The 23307-nt window shown below is 40.9% G+C and overlaps 1 protein-coding gene across 1 annotated transcript in view; it reads left to right on the forward strand.

The window, feature by feature from the left end:
• The first annotated feature begins 988 nt into the window (after window positions 1–988).
• Window positions 989–23307, forward strand: part of SNAP25 (synaptosome associated protein 25) — a 67563-nt gene continuing 45244 nt past the window's right edge. The window contains exon 1 of the mRNA XM_070956337.1: window positions 989–1079. The gene's annotated coding sequence lies outside the window, so the exon portion shown is untranslated. The remainder of the gene's footprint in view (window positions 1080–23307) is intronic.

Consider the following 23307-nt stretch of genomic DNA (forward strand, 5'->3'; position numbering starts at 1 on the left):
ATTTGGATTCATGTGTTTGAAGTCTACTTGTTTTAAATCATATCCTAGAAGTATTTTTTTATGCATCAGCTAGTTTTTGGTGTTATAGTTTTTAATAGCAAAGAAGCCTTCCTTTTAAGAAATAAGTTTCTGTTAACAGTTCAGCTTGCACTTTCAAGCTGAGTAAAATAAGTATAATTAGAGAGGATAAGATTTGTTCCATTGGTATACTATTTTTTTTAAAGGAATATATGTTTATTGAAAAGATTAGTTCTGAGAAAATCACATCTGGCAAAACTGCATTGTAAAGTACAGATTAACTACTGTATTGATTTAAGCAGTTTGATTCCATTGCTCGATGTAGAAAAAGATATCTTAATTTTTTGCACTATAACATGTTTAGAGACTCTCCTTCACTCTGTCAGAAAAGGTGATCTGTTGAAACATAGGAAACAATACAGAAGAAAAAACATACATAAAAATAGAAGCCCACGTCGACAGGCCATATATGGAGTTACTGGGGACTTCAGAGGGATACCCTTTCATTCTTTCTTTCAGGTTTTTTTTTTTTGCACCACCCCTTTGGTGAAAACAAATTACTACCGCATTATTTCTCCTTCTCTCCACTTTTCAATCAAACCTTCGCGGAAAAAAAAAAAGCTCCACATGGATAAGCAAAATCTATTCATATTATAGAATGCAGTCCAGGTCACTTCAAACTAACGTTCTTTACACAATTTGAAATGAATTTATCCTATTTAATAACAAGTGGAGCAAAATGCAAAGGATTGCGGTACAGTGCAGCAACAGCAGCTTCTGATGAGTCAAGCTCCCACAGACGCTAGCCTGCCTCCGCCTCCCCCCCGTCCTCTTTTCCTCTCCTCTCCTCCCATCCCCCTCTGCCTCTCAATAGATGTCTATTAAAAGCTGCTGACGTTGGGAACGACGGCCATCTTTGATGAGGGCACAGCTCCCATTCCATTGAAGAAGGAGATTTGGGGAGGTCAGGAGCGGCTGTTCTTACTTCCCAACTGCAGCAGCACACCCCAGTCTCATAATCCTCCACAGAGGCAACCGAGCAGAACTCATCTGGAGCCAAGGTAAGGAAACGCAGAGGCTGAAAGCCCCCTGCTTGCCTTCGGAAGCTCTTCCACGGCTAAAGCCGTGGAAGGAAGGGAGAACTATGGCAGGCTGGGAGAAACGGTGATATTTTTCCAACCATATTGTTGTTTCCGATAGAGCAAACGAGAGGGAAGGAGAAGAAAAGAAACGTTCGTTTCTGCGTTTGATTTGCTATTATTCTAAAAAGACTCTGGTGGTGCATTCTGTACACGTAAGAGTTCTTCTGCAGTATTTGTCTGTCTGTGTGTGAAAGAGTGAGTGCCCGCGAGGGAGAGAGGAAGATAGGGTTCAACTAAGTGATTGTGCTTTGCTGGCTGAAATCACTTTTCTTCCTCCCGCGTTTTGGTGCAGAATCGGTGTGACTAGCTATAAAAAGAGGCGGGGAGGAAAAATTGTAGATAGCGGAGGATTTTCTTGTACGCTGGGCAGCATTCTTCGACTACAGATTCCATTTCAGTACCCTGGACAGCAAACAGCACAGCTGCGGACTCTCGCAACGGCCGCAGAAATCCATCCAAGGCAAGAGTGCGCACCTAAAAGCCTCACTGCAGCAACGGGACTTTTGTTTCAGCACCTCGGACAGCTAAGGGCCATTCTCATGGGATTCCCCTGCAGGCAAAAGTTGTGATGATGAAGGGAAATCCGACGCCTTGGAGATACTTGCCTAAAGAAGGGAGACCGGTGACAATGCAAATACTGCAAAATGGGGGGGGGGCAAGGAGGAACGCCGGAGGCAGAAAACTGGCCAGAAGTTTTATATATGAAGAGGCTGCTCTTAAAGGGAGCGAGGGAATGGAGACTGATGCATTAAAATCGCTCGCGATTGAAGCTCATTATTTAGTTTCCAGGTTCCCTTGGTCCCTTTTGCCAATACTGATCTTCTCTGTTTGCACGCCATAGCCACCCTGCCTCACGACATCCGCATTCGTCGCCACTTAGGAAAGATGAACCTTTCCTGACTTCTTCACTGCAGAGACCTGCTGTGAAACAGTGGCACGCTTCCCTAGGCTGGGGACCTGTGTTTGTTTTGGAAAGAGGTGCTGTAACTAAACAGTATGTTGTGGTTTTGTTTTATTTTATTAAGAGGGAGGTTTCAAAGAAGGGAGCTTGAGTCTAAATCTTTTGAATCTATTTTTAAGAGGTAAAAGAGACCGTAAGAACAGACAAACAAAATCTTCCATCCTTCCTCGCTTAATGATCCCCAAAGACCACATTGCGAAAGTTCTGCTGAGTTTGGCGATCTCCCGTGAGCCCCAGCGATGTGCTATTTTCCTCCAAACGTGCTGGGGCAGTTTCATTCATCTTTCCGTTTTTGCCGCCTATAACGACGTGTCAAATGGCCATTCCTAAGTAGCACTGCGATAGGCGAGAACTCTCTTGAATGCGAGGAATGCTAAGCGAGGCAGTTTGATCAGTATCGAGAGCGCTTCAGGTACCTTTTCGTTTAGCGTGTTGATTGGGAAAGGTGGCAAAACAATTAGCTCTGTGAGCCTGCCATTGTAAAAACCTTTTGGCTGAAACGTATATGGTTCAACCCTTGCTCCTCTAGAGCCTCGCCGCCCTCTCTTAAACTGGGGTTATTTTGGAAGGTGTGGAAGGAGCAGGTCGTCCATATGCAAGTGAACTTCTGGAGAGGCTCACGTAAGAAAAAGAAGGGGGGAAGAAGAAAGGGGAACGTTGATATAGGTTTTCTCCATGCTTCGAAAGTGCTCATCGGGAGTCAGTGCGTCAAGGAAAAAGCTCTGCGTGTTGGAGCTTCAGTAATTGTTCTGCTGGTTTCCTCCCCCCCTCCCCTCCCCTCCCTTCCCCTCCCGGTAGTCTTCAGCTTTGCAAAAGGGGGGAGGGGAAGAGAGGAGGAGGAACCCGAGACTATTGACAAGGGAAGGCAGGAGATACAACGTATATGTTGTTTCCAAGAGATGGCTCTCGGATGGGAGGCCCCAAGGAGTTCTTTAGCGCTTCTTCGCAAACAACGCGGAAAGGGCGAAACGGGGCGGGTGGGAAGGGAAGTTGGTGGGGGAGGAAGAGAGAATCCAGGTAGCGTCCATTCACGAGTACAGGCGGGAGAAGCGCGTCTGCTCAACTGACGGATCAGAGCTAGGGTTGATTGAGATCAGCCCTGCGAGATCAGGCGGTAAAGCTCCCCTGGCGGAAGGCTTTTTGCTTTTTCGCAGTCACGTTTCCGCGTCTCCCTGCGTCCATCTGCTGTTTTAAAGAGTTGCGGTCGGAAAAGGCACGTTAAGCGTCGAAGCCGATCAGACTGTTTTAGATGAGATGGATTCACCCTTCCCCGCCCTTCGACCTCTTCCCTCGCCCCTGTATCCGTTCCAGCTTGGACGCCTTTAATCAGGAATCGCAGGATCCCTTTGGAAATTAACCGGAGCTACATGGATCGCGTGCTTCCTGCTGCTTCCGCCTCTTGGTTAATCATCAGGGGGCGTTATGATTCAGGTTTGCGGCGGCTGCCCAGCCCAGCATAGGCCACGCACGTAGCAAAATCCGAGACGGGCATGGCCTCGCTCCACGTGACTAGCTAAATAGGCCGAGGCAGCTTTCTTATTTTAAATCTTTCCCTGGAACTGCTGTCATGTTGGAGGAGGATGACAGGCCGTCTGGTAAAAGCAGCAAGGAGGGGGCCAAGGGGCCGAGAGCTGTCCAGATACCCTTGGAATTTTTCGTGATTTGGCCGAAGTCGGGGTCTGCATCCTGCGTGCTGCATAAAGCACCGTCCTTCCACTGCCTCGTGACAGAGCATGGAAACCCAAATTGTCTCGAGGAACAAGGAACAGTCAAGGAATTGGACTTCGTAGCAGTGAAAAAGCAGGGGGGGGGGAGCGGGAGAAAAAGCGTGCTGGACAATGCAGTGCTTACAGAGGATCTTGGTCTACAGCAGCTCCTAACAGCCCCCACCCCCAAGCACCAAATTTCAAGCCACGATCCTATTTCTTTGGGAAATAATGCAGGTATCTCTGAACAGATGCAAAATGCCCTTCTTGTTGTGAGTAAAAAAAAAAAATCACAGGAGACAGACTTTGGGGAAAGTTGCATGCAGGATTGAGTCCAAGGAATTAGTAATCGAACCCTTAGCAAGATGGAATGTAGAAGTGTCAATAAGAGACGAAGAGGCAGCAGGGAAGGCGATATTTAATGGCCATGCAGAACGGAAACGGACATGTGGAGTTGGGGATCCTTTCTCCAAAAGAGACTGAAGGAATTTTCCATTCAAAGCCACCAAATCAGTATTCCAAAGAGCTGGTTCGTTTGATTACCAAAAACAACTGCAGGCATTAAGAAGATATGGCTTTTTCTCTTTTGCACCGTGTAGATTAAACAGGTAAATTGTTTCAAGAGTGCAGGTGGAAGAATCTCAGGGTTCCCCTTCCAGATATTGGAGATAAAATAAAGAAGAAGAAAAACCACCATCCTACAATCATCATATGATGGAACTACACCCCTGCTGATGACAGTGACAAATCCCTTACTGTTAGCAAGAAAACTGTATGGGTGTATGGGCCATCAGGGCTGGACTCTGAAGAAGACTTTACCTTTACAGGACAATATAGCTTAATTCAGTCCCCCCCCCCCACTAGTGACATTGTCCTGGTTTCTCTTCCAGAAGCCAGGAGAGTCCACAAAGAACTGTGTTTGAATAGGAATGAGACACTCTCTCTGTTTAGCCCTTCAAATGAATGTTATTAAAGATGTAAACCAAGAACTTCAGTAAAATGAACAGGCAAGCTCCACAGCAGCTAAAAATTGAATGTTGTATCTTGTGTATGCAAGGCAGAGCCTATTATCTTCCCACCAACAGCAACTCTGATGTAAACAAAAGTCTACCCAAAGCTGGGCTTGTAAGCCTTCCCAGTTCTCTCTTAGGCTTTACCCTATTGCTTTTAATTAAAAACCATCTGAATATAGTATACACATGGCTGTTAATGTAGCCATAATGCCCCATTCAGTACTTGTGTGCCTGTGAGACAGTTTCCTTTATTTGTATGGATTAGGCGTAAGTGCCATTCCTTATGTAACCAAAATAGGCAGCTTCTCCACCCAGATAGTAGGGATGAGCAAAAGGGGTGGGGAGCGCGGAGTTTTGCAGGTATCTTCTAGGGAGAAAGCCTATTTAGCTGCTGTAATTTTTAAGGAAAAACACAGGTGGCTGGTTAGAAATGGGCCTTTGCTATGAGTGAGAACAGTGAATAGAATTACATTCATTATACAATCTTTTGTAGAAGGTTCTGTTTAAAGAGCCCCACTGTAAAAACAAAATATCCAAGTTTAACATTTACAATTTTATGCCACTGTTCCTTTAATGTTTTACTTTGGACTCATTAAACTATTGTTTTTAGAAAATGTTACTTACAAAGAAAGGTTATAGTAATGGAAAAGTATCTATTAACACTTATGCTGGGAAGTCAGGAGCTGAAAATATCACAAGACAAAGCATTTTGGGTCTGATTTAAAAGTCAAGGAAGAACTTTTGTGAATTCTACTTAGATCATTTCAAACAATGTCGACTGGCGGCCCCCAGGGGGAGAGCCTTCTCTTTGGGGGCACCTACTATCTGGAACGAGCTCCCCCCGGAGATACGGAGGATCCCGGATCTGCGTACCTTCTGTCGCGCACTCAAGACGTTCTTATTTCATCAAGCTGGCCTGACTTAAGTTTTTCCCCTTTTTAAATGGAAATTTTAAATTTGGTTTTAAATTATCGGGGTTTTAAATTTTCAGCCAAATTATTTAATTCATTTTACTTTATTTTAAATTTTGTATTTATATGTTTTATTCTATGGCTGTTCACCGCCCTGAGTCCTTCGGGAGTAGGGCAGTATACAAATTGAAAAAATAAATAAATAAATAAATAAATAAATAAATTATATCCTCCTTTGAATTATACCTTGCTGGGTGATGCTATTCTTTTCCCAACCCATTTCCAGTCCAAAATAAATATGCCCAACTCTTAACTAAAGTGTATTGGGAAGCTTTGCTTCTGAACTGAAGTGTAGTATAGTCTAGGTGGCAAAAATCTGCAGAAGACAGTTTAATTCTCTGCCTAAGTGAGGTGGAGTGGCATCATGCTGGGAAGAGATTGATAAAATGTCTGAATTAGCTTAGTGTAGAAATTGTCATCAAAAGGACACGGGTGCCTTATGCTGCAGGATTGGGTGTGCAGGGTTTTTATTCAGGATGGACAAAGTAGGGTAGACTGGATTGGGGCTTTCAAAACCTGCCCTAAGTAAACACTAACATTTTACCCTAGTATCCATTGCTTGTAAATAGGCCCCATTCATTTCTTGATAGACTTAGGTTTCGATAATTTTCTGCAATGGGATAGTAAAATTGTTAATGGAACAGAATTGGAGGGGACCTTGTTATATACTTGATCAAGAAGGGAAGCATATGGATATGGTTCGGTTAGATTTTAAATCTTGAGTTGTGCAATAGCTTAAATTTATAGGAAAAACCAGCATTGGCAGCTTTATGTGATTGATCTGTTGCTGGAATGTACTATCTCGGATTGCTAGTGCCCCTGCTGGCTATATGGACCTTACTCAGGCATCCAAAATTTCCATATTCTTTTTGGAACAAAGATACTTTATCATCATCCCTGTCTTTAATTAAAATAAGTGGAGAACGGGTATTTGCATATCTCACATTTTGCATATCTCACTTTTCTTCCTTTTCTAGCGTAGCACAGTCCAATCATTGACATATCAGATAGGGCTGGTTGATTATGAAGTTTGGCTGGTCGATACGTCTTACTGATATCATTGAATTTGGGCCACTAAAGGCTTGGTGAAGGCTTGGTGTATATCCCTGTTACAGAATCTAGAAATGTCATTACCGGTGTATATTGTTTGGCGAGAATATTTCTTTTTTTGTCCTGCTGTAAGGGATGTGTTTTCATCTTAAACCTGTCAAATTGTTTGAGCAAATTAAAATGCAGGCATTTAAATTCTCTGAAAGGGGAGAACAGTATTTATATATAACCTCTGCTGATCTGCTGTTTTATTCTGCAGCTGAACAGTAGCTTACAAATATACTTCTGTGAAAAACCCTTGCCGCGCAAAATGTTTAGGTTTGTTTCTGTTGGATGTGAAGATGAGATTAGCACAAGTTTTCTTACTCTTGGCTCAAGACCCAGTTTGGTTAAACACCCAGTTTGGTGTAGTGGTTAAGGCATCAGGCTAGAAATTAGGTGATCATGAGTTCTAATCCCATTTTAGACATAAAACCAGCTGAGTGATCTTGGGCCAGTCACTCTCTCTCAGCCATAGGAAGGAGGCAATGACAAGTCACTTCTGAAAAACCCTGCCAAGAAAACTGCAGGGGCTTGTCCAGACAGTCACCAGGAGTCAACACTGACCAGAAGGCACCAAAATGAATAAGAGCTGAATGGCACAAAATACTGTCTTTCATCATAAGCGTGTAATATAAGTGGAAAGGGTATATACCCCACCATCAGTTCTCAGCCGCTTAAGTCTGTTGCAGAGTTAGAATCCTAGGATAATTTCCGTAATATGTTAAAAGTTCTTTCTGGAACCTTCCTTGATCAAATATACTATTGCTATGCTGTATCTCCGGAATATTGGTTGTGTCAGAACTTTATTATGTTCCTTCTTTGGTAATGATAGATACGGTGTTTCATCTTATGCAGTAGCAGAAGCTGAATATTAATCAAGGGAAGAGAACAGACTAGGAGCAATTTATCATGAGGGTTTCTGTATTGCTGCAGATGATGAATGCGCTTCTGGCATGGTTAATATTAAAATCATGTGGCTGCAACCATTGCACACATTTCGCTGTTCAGCTGGAACTCTAGCAACTCATGTATATTTTTTGTGTGTGTTAAAGAGACCACATTAAAATTTAATTGAATCCAAGCCCCAACTTCAAACAATTGCCACCATGGCAATTCATGGGCAATAGATTCAATTTTCCTGGGCAAATTGACCCAGGTTAGTATTTGTTTCACTTCAATACATGTTTATCTTTACATTCTCCCAAACGGATGATTACAGATTTGTTCAACTCTTAATTTTAATCAGCTCTCGACTTACCTTTCCATGCTTTGTAGAGTTTGAAAAACGAGTCGTACCCCAAAGTCAGGCCCCGTAGGTCCAATCACAATATATTTTATTAAATGAATCACATTCAAGATTTTTTTTTCCAGAGGTGCCATATGCTAAATAATTGTTTTTCCTGAGAAAATGTTATTGTACTTGTTCAAAGACCAGGCGTGAAAAAGAAATGAAGAAGACTTTAGAAGAAAATGACAACCAGTTCAAACTTTTAATGTAATTTGTTGTACATTTTCTATAGGGTACACTTTGTATAACAGATTCAGTATTGTTACCAATGCATAGAACGGTGGGTTTTTTTTCTTTTTCCTCTCCAGTATGTTTAATTTAGATGGTGTTAAACAAAAATGAAGATGCTTATGTTCCTTGAGTAACAAAATTTATTTATTTATTTATTCAACTTGTATGCCGCCTTTCTCCGAAGACTCAAGGTGCATTGCACTTACAATGCATTTAAAATCCACATATAAAAACATTAAAAATTAAAATATTAAAAACAATTAAAACCCATTCACACTATTCATGGCCAGATCTCGCCAGATCGCAACAGCGAGATCAACGGCCCCAGGCCTGCCGGAAAAGCCAGGTCTTCACCGCTTTTCGGAAGGCCAATAGGGTGGGGATGGTCCAGATCTCAGGAGGTAACTGGTTCCAGAGAGCTGGGGCAGCACAGAGAAGGCCCTCCCCCACGGGCCCACCAGCCAGCATTGTTTAGCTGACGGGACCCAGAGGAGACCAACTCTGTGGGATCTTACCGATTGCTGGGAGTTATGCGGTAGAAGGCGGTCTCGAAGATAACCTGGCCCTGAGCCATGTAGGGCTTTAAAGGTAATAACCAACACCTTGAATTGTGACCGGAGACCAATAGGGAGCCAGTGCGGCTCACAGAGAATTGGTGTAATGTGAGTGTACCTAGGTGCACCCATGACAGCTCGCGCGGCTGTATTCTGGACCAACTGTAGTCTCTGAACACTTTTCAAGGGTAGCCTCATGTAGAGCGCGTTGCAATAATCTAACCGTGAGGTGACAAGGGCATGAGTGACTGTGAGGAGAACCTCCTGATCCAAGTAGGGTCGCAATTGGTACACCAGGCGAACCTGTGCAAAGGTTCCCCTAACCACAGCTGACAGATGTTGCTCTAATCTTAGCTGTGAGTCTAGGAAGACACCCAAATTGCGGGCCCGTTCTGAGGGGGATAATTTCTCCTCCCCCCAGAACCAAGGAAAAATAAAAAAAAACATGCAAAACTGTAAATATGTAATATGTTTGCATGTCGGTGTTTCTGCTTTTTTCTGGGACTGTATGCCTCTTCCAGTTTTTGGAAGTTACCATGCATGGACAGACAGAGTCCTGCTACACAATTTCTTCCCAATATTCCATTAGGTTGAAAGAAAGAAAAAATTCAGCGAGAAAGAAAAATCCATGACTTAATGTTTCTACATTGTGATCAAATGTAATTACGAAATTCTGGCACCTCTGAATTAGAAAAACCTCTACTTTTTATAAAAGGGTTGACATATGTAGGAGTGATATAGCATTCGTATGAAAGCCAGCTGGGTACCTTGGGCCAGTCACTCTCTCTCTCAGCCCAATCACAGGGTTGTTGTGGGAAAAATAGGAGGAGGAAGATATGTAGGATATGTTAGCTGCCTTGAATTATTTGTAAAAATAATAAAGGCAGGATGCAAACAAAATATATAGATTTATAGGAAATGAAGCAGTTAATAATCCTGGGTTTTGTGGCGAATAGAGTTTTTTTTTCTTTTAATATTTTAAAGGCAGGGTTTAGCCCAATCAGGATTATATATGGTTTCGAAGTTTTCATTTTATTATTTTGCTTGTCCATATTTAAATTCCTGCGCGAGCTGCACTAGCTCCCAGTGGTCTTCCGGGTGCGATTCAAGGTATTGGTCGCCACCTTTAAAGCGCTCCATGGCATAGGACCTGGTTATTTACGAGACCGCCTTCTGCCTCCGATAGCCTCCCACCAACCAGTATGCTCCCACAGAGAGGGTCTCCTCTGGGTGCCGTCGATTAGACAGTGTCGACTGGCGACCTCCAGGGGGAGAGCCTTCTCTGTAGGAGTACCTGCCCTCTGGAACGAGCTGCCCCCGGAGATTCGTCGGATTTCCGACCTCCGTACCTTCCGCCCTTAAAACGCTATTATTCCATCAAGCAGAGCTGGCCTAAAATATTATTTTAACGGGTTATTGTGTTTTAGATGATTGGCCAAACTATCTAATAATTTTAAATTGTTTTTAACTTTTATATTGTTGGTTTTTATCTTGGCTGTACACCGCCCTGAGTCCCTTTGGGAGAAGGGCGGTATAAAAATTTGATAAATAAATAAATAAATGGAGCTGAGCCACAAGTAAAAACTTATCTTCGAGGCTATAGAGATAAATTTCATTATATTTTAGTAGTGTTAAAGGTGCTGTGATTTAAGCCAGTGCACTGTGTAAACTTGCAAGTGCTCAAATACAGGGAGTCCTTTTGACTTACGACCACAATTGAGCCCAAAATTTCTGTTGCTAAGCAAAACAATTGTTTAAAGTGATTTTTGCCCCATTTAATGAACCTTTCTTGCCACATTCGTTAAGTGAATCACTGCAGTTCTTAAGTTAGTAACACAGTTGTTATGTGAATCTGGCTTCCCCATTGACTTTGCTTGTCAGAAGGTGATCGCATGTCATAAATACCAGTCAGTTGCCAAGTGTCTGAATTTTGATCACCTAACCACGGGAATGCTGCAACGGTCGTAAGTGTGAAAAAGTCGTAAGTCCCTTTTTTCAATGGTGGTGTAACTTCAAACATCTCTAAATGAACGGTTGTAAGTTGAGGACTACCTATATTTTTGGTAACTCCTCCCCCCACCTCCCCATTTGTAATAAGTTATTTGGAACCCAGACACAATTTTGAAGCACCAAGTGACAATTTGGGCAGGGAGGAGTGGAGCCCTGAAATGTCAATTATTTGTCCCTTTATCTACTCTAAAATAATCCATGTAGGATGTTGCATTACCTGCAAGGAAAAATGGCTTGGTACTATGAATTTATTTTTTAAGAAATTCTCACGCCTTCGACTTGCAAAACTACAGTTAATCAGTTGAAAATATGGTGAGGTTGCTTCCCAAGGATAGATTCCGAGTGTCATGAAAGGACAAACAAGGTTATCAAGTTTATTTGGAAATGTATGTTAGAATTCAGCTTTTTTTACTGATTATCAGTGTCTCCTACCAAATACTGTATAGGTATTAGAGCTCCACCCTCTGGTTTTCTATTATGCCAAGAATGTACTGCAAAGCAATCTGATTGTATTATCCATCTGTAAATGAATGTTGGGAAAAAAGTTTCTACAATGAAAAAAAAACATTAATTGATTTACACTGCAATGACTAAAATAGTTTTTTGGGTCAATTCATTATGCAGTTGTTATCCTTAAAACCCTGCTGCGTTAGGATCCTGATATGCAAAGGAATGTCTTTTTCTATCCTATTGAATTTTTTGTTGTTGTTGCTTCTGCTCTAAATAACTGAGGTGGGAGATAGTCGGATTGCTTTTAAGCAGTAACTCTTCAGTTATAGAACATTCTCCTCATAAAGATTCCCTTGGGACCTTCATTACCTTTTGGTATCAAGCAAGCACCTCCTTTGTTCGTTTAGGATTTTAAAACTGTCGAAATAGTTTTGCTGCGACATTGAGTTTTTGAGTTTTTCTTCAGTGTTTTTAAAAAGAGCTTGATGTGGCCCCTGTTGCTTTCCGCTGATTGTTGTTCTAAATTAGTTGGACGAAAGATTTAGATTTAGATTTTAGATTTATTAGTTTTCTATATCACCCTTCTCCCGAAGGACTCAGGATGGTGTACAGCCATATTAAAACACATATAAATTTACAAAATTTAAAAACAATTTAAAACCGAATATATAGAAATTTGGCCCAGAAAATTAAAAAACTAACATACACCCCTGCCCTAATGAACTCTTATTTAATATGGCTCTACAGACAAATGGATACTTCATTTCCCCTCACCCCCAAGAATCTCTGCTAGTAAAATCTATACTGCAATTGTACTGACTGATGTCCTATAGTTCTACACCTGCTTCATCTTATTATGCTGTATACCCAAAAGACAGAGAGAGAAAAGGCAGAGAACAATGTTTTCTGACAGCCGTGGTGGTGCAGTGGTTAGAATGCAGTATTGCAGGCTAATTTTGCCGACTGCCAGCAGTTTGATTCTCACCAGGCTCAAGGTTGACTCAGCCTTCCATCCTTCTGAGGTCGGTAAAATGGGGACCTGAATTGTTGGGGGCAATACTCTGACACTGTAAACTGCTTAGAGAGGGCTGTAAAGCACTGTGAAGCGGTATATAAGTCTAAGCGCTATTGCTATGGCTATTGCTTCTCTTTCTAAATTTGACAGAACTGGAAAAGTTGACTTTATATAAATATACAAAAGTATGAAGGCTATTGCTTAATGCATTGTAAGCTGCCCTGAGTCTCCGGAGAAGGGTGGCATATAAATTAAAGCAAAAAAAAAAAAAAAGTTGTGTCTTGTCTAATTAATATAAGATAGTTTTCATTGTATCTATGATTTAACCATCATGTTGTTTTAATGGACTGCAGATGGATCCTGGTGAGGGTGTGCTTACTGCATCTGTCGGCATCTCCATGAAGAAACTATGTGTTTTCCTGGGTTCACATGATAGCAGTACAGTTCAAGGAAAATATGTATTTCAGTTAAAGAGGTTCTAGCAGGTATCAACTTCAAGGCCAATTGTAAACCATGGCTTTTATGAATTCCATCATACCGTGATGGCAGGCCCATCTACACATTCCCTGGCTGGCCCAAAGAATTGAGTGCTCAGGGAAATTATTGTTGCTGACACTGAAAATCAATTACAGTTATAAATTCACTCTGGACTAGTGAGGTAGTCCAGTTCCAGTAAAATGACTCTAAATCTAAGGTTACATCCAAAGACTGAAGAATTGCAAGTCCTCTCCAAATTTACCAAATTTTAATTTTTAACATGATAAAAGGGGAAAATTGTCCCTCCCTCCCTCCCTCCCTCCTCCCTCTGTTTGTCAGAGGTAGTTGAAGTAATTTGCTAAGTTTTCATTACTTTTAAATGTAAATGAAATCAAATCACAAGTGCTAGTCGTAAATATGGCCGGTATAATATTCATAGTCTAAGTCTTCCAGTTTGCTTCTTGAAAAATCCGGTGGAAGTTGGCAGTGCGGCTCGAGAGGCTCTACAAGCTGCAAGGGGAAGAGAAGATTAAAAGAGTCTTTTAGATTAATGAAAATAATCTTGCATAATATTAGATGTTGCCCTAAAAAGTCTCACTGTAGGAGATGTTGTTAGCATGCTTTATTATAATTTTATCTTGTTAGTTTGGGTTATGATCGCTTAAAGGAATTGACTGTGTCTGATTCTGCCTTTCTAATTATCAATTTTCTTTCAGTGAGTCATACTGGGTAGTTTGCTTTTCTCTGACTGATCAAATCTTCCATAATATTTGACTCTATCGGGACTCTTTGTGTCGAGAAGAAAAGTTCTAGATTGTGCCCTACTCTGTTTCACTGCCTTTGGGCCCTTTGCCTATTAAGAAGCCTTCAGCAGCATAAACACTGCCCAACCCAACTGAGGTTTGCCTGGCCACATTGTTTTTGATTAAAACCATATATCTTCAATAGCAAGAGTTGTTTCCAGTCAATACCTCCATTCTAGTTGTTCCCCCAGCTCCTGCGGCAATTTAAGACTCGGCCTCTGAAGCCAACCCTTTTATAATGTTTCCTTTTCTCCCCAATGGGTATGCTTGCTATGAGAAATTAAATGAAAGTGTATTCCCAGTTTCTCCTTATCAAATAGCTAGCACAAAGGTTTCTGCAACAGGTAGATGAAGTAGGAAGCTATGGCTGAACACAAGCTATTGTAGATCCTTTCCCTTTCCCTTTGCTTTTGCTTTTTGTTTTTTTAATTTATATGCCACCCTTCTCTGGAGACTCAGGGTGGCTTACAATGCGTTAAGCAATAGCCTTCATACTTTTGTATATTTATACAAAGTCAGCTTATTGCCCCCACAATCTGGGTCCTCATTTTACCTACCTTTGAAAGGATGGAAGGCTGAGTCAACCTTGAGCCTGGTGAGATTTGAACTTGCAGTAATTGCAAGCAGTAGATGTTAATAACAGTGCTTTAGTCCACTGTACTACAGGCTCTTTGGAAAAAATGCTGGGGAAGAATCCACTTCCCCAGGCCTTTCATGGGTGTTATTAGTATTTATGTCATAGACAGCAATTTCTGGGTCAGTTCCATATTTGTAGTATGCAGTCTACTTTTCGATAAAAGGTTGGCCAGAAGGATGGCTGATGGATGGCTCTGAGATGGTGGCCAAGTACTTTGTGGATTAAATCATTAGCATTTCCTCAAAGTTGGAAGTTTGCTGGACAAAGTCCAAAGAGGGATTGAACATTACTATTTGTGACATTACCAGCTAGGAAGAAGTTGAAGCTGTTGATCCTGAAGAATTAGCAGAATCCTTCGTTAAGATGAACTCTGCCACTTGCAGGTTGGACTTCTGCCTTTCCTCATTTCTATCTGCAGCTTGAGTCTGGGACTGGGCCTTTGTGAGGGTTTTATTGTCAAAGGGGAAAATATCAATGTCCCAGAAGAGGCTTGGTGTACCATCACCAGGCTGCCTTCAGACCCATCTTTATTAAGATAATTATCAAATAGTTTCTAACCTTTGATTTTTCAGAGAAAGTTGTTGAGAAAGTAGTGGAATGGTAGCTGTAAAGAATTCGGGGAAAAGCACATTAGCTGGGCCCTTTTCATCCAGGGATCAAACTCAGGCATGAGACAGAAACAACAATGGTGTCTCATTGATGATCCACAGTATCAAATGGTTGGAGGAAGCATGACTCTGTTAGCCCTGCTGGACTTGTCAGAAACCACCAGTACCATTGAGAATAGTATCCTTCTGGACATCGGTCAGGAGTGTGAGTTACAGACATCAGTTTAAAGTGGTTTCATTGAGCAGATTTTTTAGTTGTTTTGTGTGGGGAAGGAAAGATTGAGCCCTGGAGCACTCCAGCGTGGGTTGTCACAATGTTAAATCCCACATAGTTGGCTAGTAAAAGAAGCAAGAAATTCGGGGATTTCAGAAAGGCATCTTTAATGCTCAGTTGGGATAAAATATAATATTGAAAACCATAAGAGTGAATTCCCAGTCACATTTTTAGTGAGTTAATTAAGGTAGTATGTCTTTCAAATGCTTTCTTTTCACAGCCCTTACTTCTGAGCTGTATTGTTTCTCCATACCTAATCTGCATTCCTTTGTACATTCACACACTCTCATGCCCAGCTTTCTCCCACATTTTCTTTAACAACTACACAGAACCAAATGACATATTATTTGATAGTTGGGCCCATTATCCCCAATATGCTGATGATGCCCAGCTCTACATCTCTACCACAGACCAACTGGAAAATCTAGTAGAAGTTAAACAAGGTGTCTGGAAGCTGTAGGGGTTTAGATGGGGAGAAATAGGTTGGTACTTACCGTGTTTCCCCAAAAATAAGACCCTGTCTTATATTTTTTTGAACCCTGAAATAAGTGCTTGGCCTTATTGCCACGTGCTCAAAAGCCCGATTGGGCTTATTATCAGGGAATGTCTTATTTTGGGGAAAACAGGGTAACCATAGCAAGATGGAGTAGCTATTGATTCAGAGACTGACTGAGCATGGGATAAGACCAATCTTAGTGTTTTGATGGGCTTTTACTCTTCAATAAAGAACTGGTATATAATTTGGGGATTTTCCTGGACTCTTGGCTACTATTAGCCAATCTGGTCCAATAGTTAAAGCATCAATCAGGAAACCAGGAGATTGTGAGTTCTAGTTCCACTTTAGCTATGAAAACCAGCTGGGTGTTTTGAGCCAGTCACTATCTCTCAGCCCAATTCACCTCACAGGGTTGTTTTTTGTGGGGAAAATAGAAGAAGGAAGGTGTGTTCATCCCCTTGCGTTGTTTATAAAAAAAATAATAAAGGCAGGATATAAAAAATAAACAAATAATAAATACTAGAAAAATAATTGTGAGTATGTCAGGGGGGTATTTGCCCAGATTTGTGGTCATTTCTGGAACCGAATGTATTGGCAATAATCACTCAAATCTTTGCCAATGCTCGGTGAAATGACTGTAATGCACTCTACAAGGGAGCGTCCCTGAAGATCATCTAGAAACTGCACATAGTTCAAAATGTAGAAATAAGAACTATAGACATAAAGCACCAGTATTATGGAAACTCCATTGGCTGCCAGTTGGTTTCCAAGTGCAATTCAAACTGCCTGTTGTTACTGACATGGCTTGGGGTCTGGTTAGGATTGCTAACACCAAATAGAATTTGCCCATTGAATACATGATGGCAGAGAGGACTTGCTAAAGACCCCAAATTCATGTAAAAAAAGGGCTCCAAGGAGAGCATTTTGTGCAAAAGCTCTTCTCTTATATCTCCCACCAGATATAATGTTGACAAACTCTATCACCCTAATATTTAGAAACCTGCTGAAAATCTGATGATTCCAGAGAGCATTTGGGGTGATTGAGTGAGGAGTTGGCCCATTGATGAGTGTTATAATAGTATGTATGTGGATTATTCTTAGGATATTGGACTCATAGCATCGGCCTGGCTGAAACTCAAAATACTTCCTTATTCCTTTTATGTCTAGCATTTGATTGGTGTGCTTTTAATGCAAAAAAAAAGGGGGGGGGCTTTTGATCTATAATTTTACTAATCTGGTTCTTCCTAGATAGTTTACAAGTTCAACAGCAGCATCCAGTATTTTTCCTCCCTAGGAATTTTGACCTACCAAGACAATGAGATAGTTATGTAACTTACTGCTTTCTCATACCACACTCCCCCCTCCCAGTATTATCATTCTTTTTTTTTTCATTTTTAATATTCTGTAAGGCAAGAAGAAACAAGAATACAAGATAATAGTCCAGGACAATATATCTCAACATTCAGTCATAATTTCCCCATAATGCTAAATTTATTAAAAGAAAAGTTATTCTTAGCATATCTTATATAATCTTTCCAGATCTGATAAAAAAAAATGTGATCATCTCTCCGAGAAGTCAGTATTTGAGTTTTATCATTATTATTTTTTCCCCATTATAGCAATTGGCCTTACCTTTCTATACTAGTCTTAAAATCTGGTTATCGGTAAACGAACCTTTATTATGTTAGTTTTTAGCACAGGTGCACCTGCCCTGATGCCTGTAGCAAAACACCCTGTGCTCTGAGCAACCATTGTATGGCTGTTCAGTTGGAGCCTTATCAGAGAAGGAGGCTTGTGAACAAAGCCATAAATATTGTCATCCAGGTGGGCGTGGCATTTGAAATGCAAAGTGTTCTGTCAGAATATCACAGTAGCATACCAGCCTTCTGGCCTGGCTCGGCATAAAACATCAGAACGAATGTGACAAGGGGTTTGATGAGATAGGACAAGTATGCTTGTTGGGATCCTGAAACAATTCCATCTTGGCAAATATTCAAAAGTCATTTTTTAAAAAAACTTAAGTAACAAAAATAAGGCCATTTACCTTAGACCACTTTTGCTACTTAGTCTATTTTACTGTGGTAAGCCATTGCATTTGCCCAACAAATATTCAGTTCAGTTTTATGAGATTAAACACTGTCCCATGTCAGTTACAAGTAACATTGTGTTTTCTCTGTACTTTTCCTATGATTGTGGGGGAAAAAACTCACCTTTGAATGAGGATATCTAAGGCAACAAGAGAGGAAACGATTGTGTTTGTCCATACCTTGTCTATCTGAATATATAAAGCAGGCTTTATATGTCCACAGAAGTTGTAGATAAGCATTCAAGCAGGAAAGAACATCATAGGGTTCTATTTAAAATTATTGACATCTTTAAAAGCTATGGGAAAGTGTAGGGCACCAGACGATTTTGGCCTCTAATATTAATAACAACTCCAAGCAACTCTTGGTGGTTTTTACTTTCATGGTTAATGGAGATTAAAGGAGTTATAGTTCAACAACATGTGGAGAGGCACAGATTTCCCAGTCTTTCCTTGGATATTTTTTCTACCTTGGTCAAAAACATTTCAATTCCCTTTCTGAGAATGAGGCAGCCACCCCACCAACTTGAAATGATGAAAAATGAGCAAAAGCAGTAGGGCATTATAAAAAATATATAGGAAATTGCTTTATGTCAGATATGGTCTCTTTGACGAAGGCCAATATTTCCACTGCAATGTTTGGATGCTCTCCAGACGGAAAGATCTTTCTTATCATCTGATAAGTGGTTAGAGCACAAAGATATGAATTTTGCAACAAATACAACCTTTACTATTATTGAATCTTCCGTGAAATGCCTGGCAGACCTTTCTCGGTTAATGGGCTAGATGGGATCAGACTCAACTAACCACAAACGCCTACTGCAGGAGATTTGCAAAGCACTTTAAAGATAAAATGGTTCACGTCTACTCCAAGTAGATGCCATAATTAGTAAAAATGCTAATGTCTTTATGGGAAGCATCTTCTGGTAAGAGTTCAGGGGATAAATTGCTTCTGTTTGTGGACTTCTACAGTTTTTTTACCTCTCCTCTGGAATATCTACATGGAATCACTGATTATCTATTTCTACACCTGACTGAATCAGGAAAAATTGGATATGTGTCTGACTGTGATGTCTTACAGTGATGGGCTATATAATCTAGAAAGAAGGAAGGAAAGCAAATCAGGTAGCCTACTCTGTAGTTGGATAGTCAGCATAGTCTTTAATTATTCCATTGTTTATTTATTTATATTTTAAGAACTGCACTTCCTATTTTCCTATGTTAGAAGCTGCAAGTTTTATTCAGGACTCTTGCTCTGTCTAAAAGTAAGCCAGAGCTGTTCCAAATATTCTGATATGTCAAAGTCTAAATTGGCCCAAGAGACAAATCTCTGACCCTCCCAATGTTGTTGAACTATAGTTTCTAGCAACCATTTGTGTAACCAATAAGGAAGAATGGGGCTAGTTCTAGCATGACAATATCTGGAGGACAATAGATGTCCTAATCCTGGCCAAAGTCAGCTTTGTACATAATAACTCAGACTGGTACCATGGGCGACAAAGAATAGCATGAACAGACTTAGGCAAATCTCTATTTTGGGGTGGGGGTGGGGGGAAGGCTAAAACAAACCAGCTCAACTTTCCACAAATTAAAACCTTAGAGTCCGTAGAATAGGGAGACTGCAGTTGTGTATGGTTCAGCATTTCTTAAAACCATGATAGAAACACAGTCTGGGACACATACAGCACAGCTATTTCCTACTCTTCTGTAAGGCAAAGCTGTACAAAATGGCTGCCATCCATGGAATCTACCCAAGTTTTGTCACAACAGAAGAACTACTCTTGCATAACTTTCAGAGTGGAAAAAGGTTTCTGGTTTTCTGAGAAAGGTTTCAGTCTCCTTTTCTTTTCTTAAGCAGTTCTTAAGCAGGGCTGCAATGTTTTATCCCAATATTTATAATTTTCTAAACAGAGATCATGCAGCAGATGGCAAGTTCATATAAAATTCATGTCGAAGAAAAAAAGGCTAACTTTAATAAAGGAGAACATTTGTAGCTCAGGATTGACATGAGGGATTCTTGGTGCTCTCTGACCTTGCTTGTTTTCTTTTAGACGTTTCATTATCCAAACTAGGTAACATCACCAGTGATGTTACCTAGTTTGGATAATGAAACATCTTCAGGAAAACAAGCAAGCTCAGTGAGCATTAAGCACCCCTCAAGGCTAACATTAAATATTACATAACAGCTTCAAAACATTTTTAAATCTTATATTATCAAATGAGACAGCAGATTCTATTCATCTACCCACTCACCCCAGTCTATGTAATGAGTACTGTATTCAGAAATGCATATTATACTACAAGCCCCTGAAAGATTGAATCAGAGCATAGCTCAGGCAATGTATCTGGATTTTTAGCATTAAATGTACAGTTGACACAAGCTCCACTATTGTCAGTGATGTTTTTACTGCTACAATGAAGTTAATGAAGTTATTTTATCTGCAACTGAGGTTCTAGCTTCTCTCTTGTCTTATATTATAACATGATGGCTCTCCTTTGCTGCAGAAAATAAATGCCAAAGGAGAAACCAAGAGCATTATTTTTTTCAACATTCTTTCTAAAATTCTATACAAATAGATATATTTGTGAAAGTATTGTACATGTGAAAAGTAGTCATACAATCACAGTAATCCAAAATGGTTGGTCCTGGATATATGTTTCTGTGTGAAATGATGGTCTCAGGGGTGGGCTGCTAGGCGTTCGCAGGGGTTCGGGAGAACCTCTAACTAAGATTCTGTGCAGTTCAGAAAACCCCCAAATCTCACTCCTGGCTGGCCCTGCCCACCCCTCCCCTCCCAGGAGTTCCCATGCAGCCCATTTTGGATGCAGGTAAGTGCAGGGCGCGCATGGAGGCTCAGGGTGGGCGAAAAATGGGCCTACCGGAGGGCCTCCAGAGCCTCCAGAGTCCATTTTCACCCTCCCTGAGGCTCGAGAAAAGCTCCGGAACCTGGGGAGGGCAAAAACGCCCCCCACCATGGTGCAGGAGGCCAACTAGGCCAAGCTCACCATGGCCATGCCCACCCAGCAACCGGGCAGAGAACCCCTTGCTAAAATTTTTGAAGCCTACCCCTGGACGGCCTGCATAATATAAGGATTCTGAGGAAAAATCAAGCATGGCTGTTCTGTCCTGAATCAGTCAATCAGCAATTTTAGGACTGTGATTCTAGCAAGCTAAGTCAGAATCATATCTTCATATCATATCATATGAACACATAATCATATATGTTCAAGGGGCATAGTCAACATTCATGAAGTACAGAAGTGTTCATTATCATTAAAGTAAAGGTTGTGGTTTCTAACAAAAATAGTAAAAGCTTGAGAATATGAAGAACTAGCTACAGAGTGGTTTCAAGCAAAGGGCACGGTCTACAAAATTAGACTGATATAGAAAGTTGTTCTGGCATATTCAGGTCCGGTTTTAAATACCAGGAAGTGTTCAGTCACCAGCTGGCACTCCAGCAGTATCAGGCTGCTCCCAAGTGTCCCTGCTTGTGTCATATCCTTCTGCACAGCTGAGCACTCCTCTATCTCCCCACTTTCTGTCTTTTCACACAGAGCTGGCAGTGTTCCCATGGGCTGGGTGGATGAGCCTCCAGTTCAACATCTGACTCACAAGGGCCAGGAGTAGGGGATTCTGTTGCTACGGCTGGGACTCCCTATTCATGACAGTCTGATTGCCTCATCATCTTGTTCTTCCTCAAGATGATTTTTCCAGCCAGGTGATGTGAACCCTTCTTCTTCTTGTTGTGCCATATTCCTCATCGGACGTTGGCGATCATGTTAGCGATCCTATTTTTATCAGCAGTCGCACAAAAAAGTGCTGCTGAGTTCTGTCCAAACCAGTCTCTTAGATTTTGAAGTCATGATGTTCTTCTTCTGCCTGGGCCTCGTTTGACTTCCATCATTCCTTGGAGGATTAAGTGAAGAATGCCGTATTTTTCCAGGTGTTGCATCACATGTCCAGAATATTCTAACTTTCACTTTTTAATGGTTTTGATTATTTCCCTTGGCTTTCCTAGGAGGCTTATCACCTCCTCATTTCTAATTTTGTCAACTCAGCTTATACGTTAACAGCCATCTGTAAATCCACATTTCAAATACTCATGTGAACCCAGCTTTCCCAATCTTGATGTATTTAATCTCCTAATGTGTATCCTATTAGGAAAAACCAGGCCATTCACACATTCATACTTATCCTCATTTCCCACTAACAGCAGCATGATGACATCCTGTGAAATGTTTTCAGAGGACCAGTCCTCATGATATGGCTTTCCTCTCATCGCCAGGCCACTGTTAAGGCAATTTACATTCTTCCCTATTCCACCTTTAAAGCAGCATTCTTCTCCCAAATGCAATTTTTTTCACAGATAAACATTCTGAGAGTTCCTGATTTATATATATATAAAAACATGATTAAAGTAGAAAAACACATTTGCATTCTTTATTTCAAGCTGAGTTCCTTAATAACCAAAACATACAGTTAAGCCCTTTAAACAGATTTCTTCACAAAATCACAAATCCCTTTTAAAGCTTTCACAAATGTCCTTAAACCATAAATGTTCTGTGCCCCCACTTTATCAGGATATACACAAGATGTGGTTTAGTGTTAGGGTATCACTGGCTTCAGGGTCTTAATATTCATTGACTGTTACAGAGCTTCTACAAGAATCAATGTCCCTCTGTTGCCCTAGAAGCAGGGGTGAAATGCTATTGGTTCGGGCTGGTTCGCCCAAGCCGGTAGTAAAAAATGCTACTGATTCGCCGAACCGGTAGTAAAAAAATGTTTTTAAAAAGTTCCAACGAACAGCTGAGCGATGCGCGATCATCGGAACTTTTTTTTTTTTTACTTTTTAAGCATTTTTATACTACCGGTTTGGGTGAACCGGAGTAAAAAAATGCTTTAAAAAGGTTTTAAAAAAGGTTCCCAAGATCACAGCTGTGGCACGCGATCTTGGAAATCTTTTTAAAAAACTTTTTAAAGCATTTTTTTAATACCTACTCGCCTGAACCGGTAGTAAAAAATGCTTTTTAAAAGTTAAAAAAAGGTTCCCAAGATCGCGTGCCACAGCTGATTCCCCCCCCTCCTGCTGCTCTACTTACCTTCCCAAGCCTCCTTTTGGTGCGTAGTGCGCATGCACGCACAGTGCACATTTGGTGTGAACTGCACATATGCGGCCAGCGAACCAGTTCAGATTTCACCAATTGCCTAGAAGTAATGCTTAGTATTGATTCCCTCATGTGAATTATCCTCAATTCAATCTTTATTTTCTTAACCTTTATTTTACATCATTTCACACTGTTGATCTTGCAAGTGTTTGGGCTTGATTAGAAAAACAAAGCTAACTGCTGAGCAAACTTTGCTCTTTCTTGCATTTCTTCAAAACCTAACATGTCAGCTTGGCAACACACAGAGAAATGATATTTGCTATGGGAAGTTAAAATCAAGTTTCTGATTTTACCTGTAATATTAGTAGCTTA

The sequence above is a fragment of the Pituophis catenifer genome, unplaced genomic scaffold (genome assembly GCF_029215685.1).
Source record: "Pituophis catenifer annectens isolate HBS135680 unplaced genomic scaffold, rPitCat1.0.hap2 SCAF_1, whole genome shotgun sequence".
Taxonomy (NCBI): Eukaryota; Metazoa; Chordata; class Lepidosauria; order Squamata; family Colubridae; genus Pituophis; species Pituophis catenifer.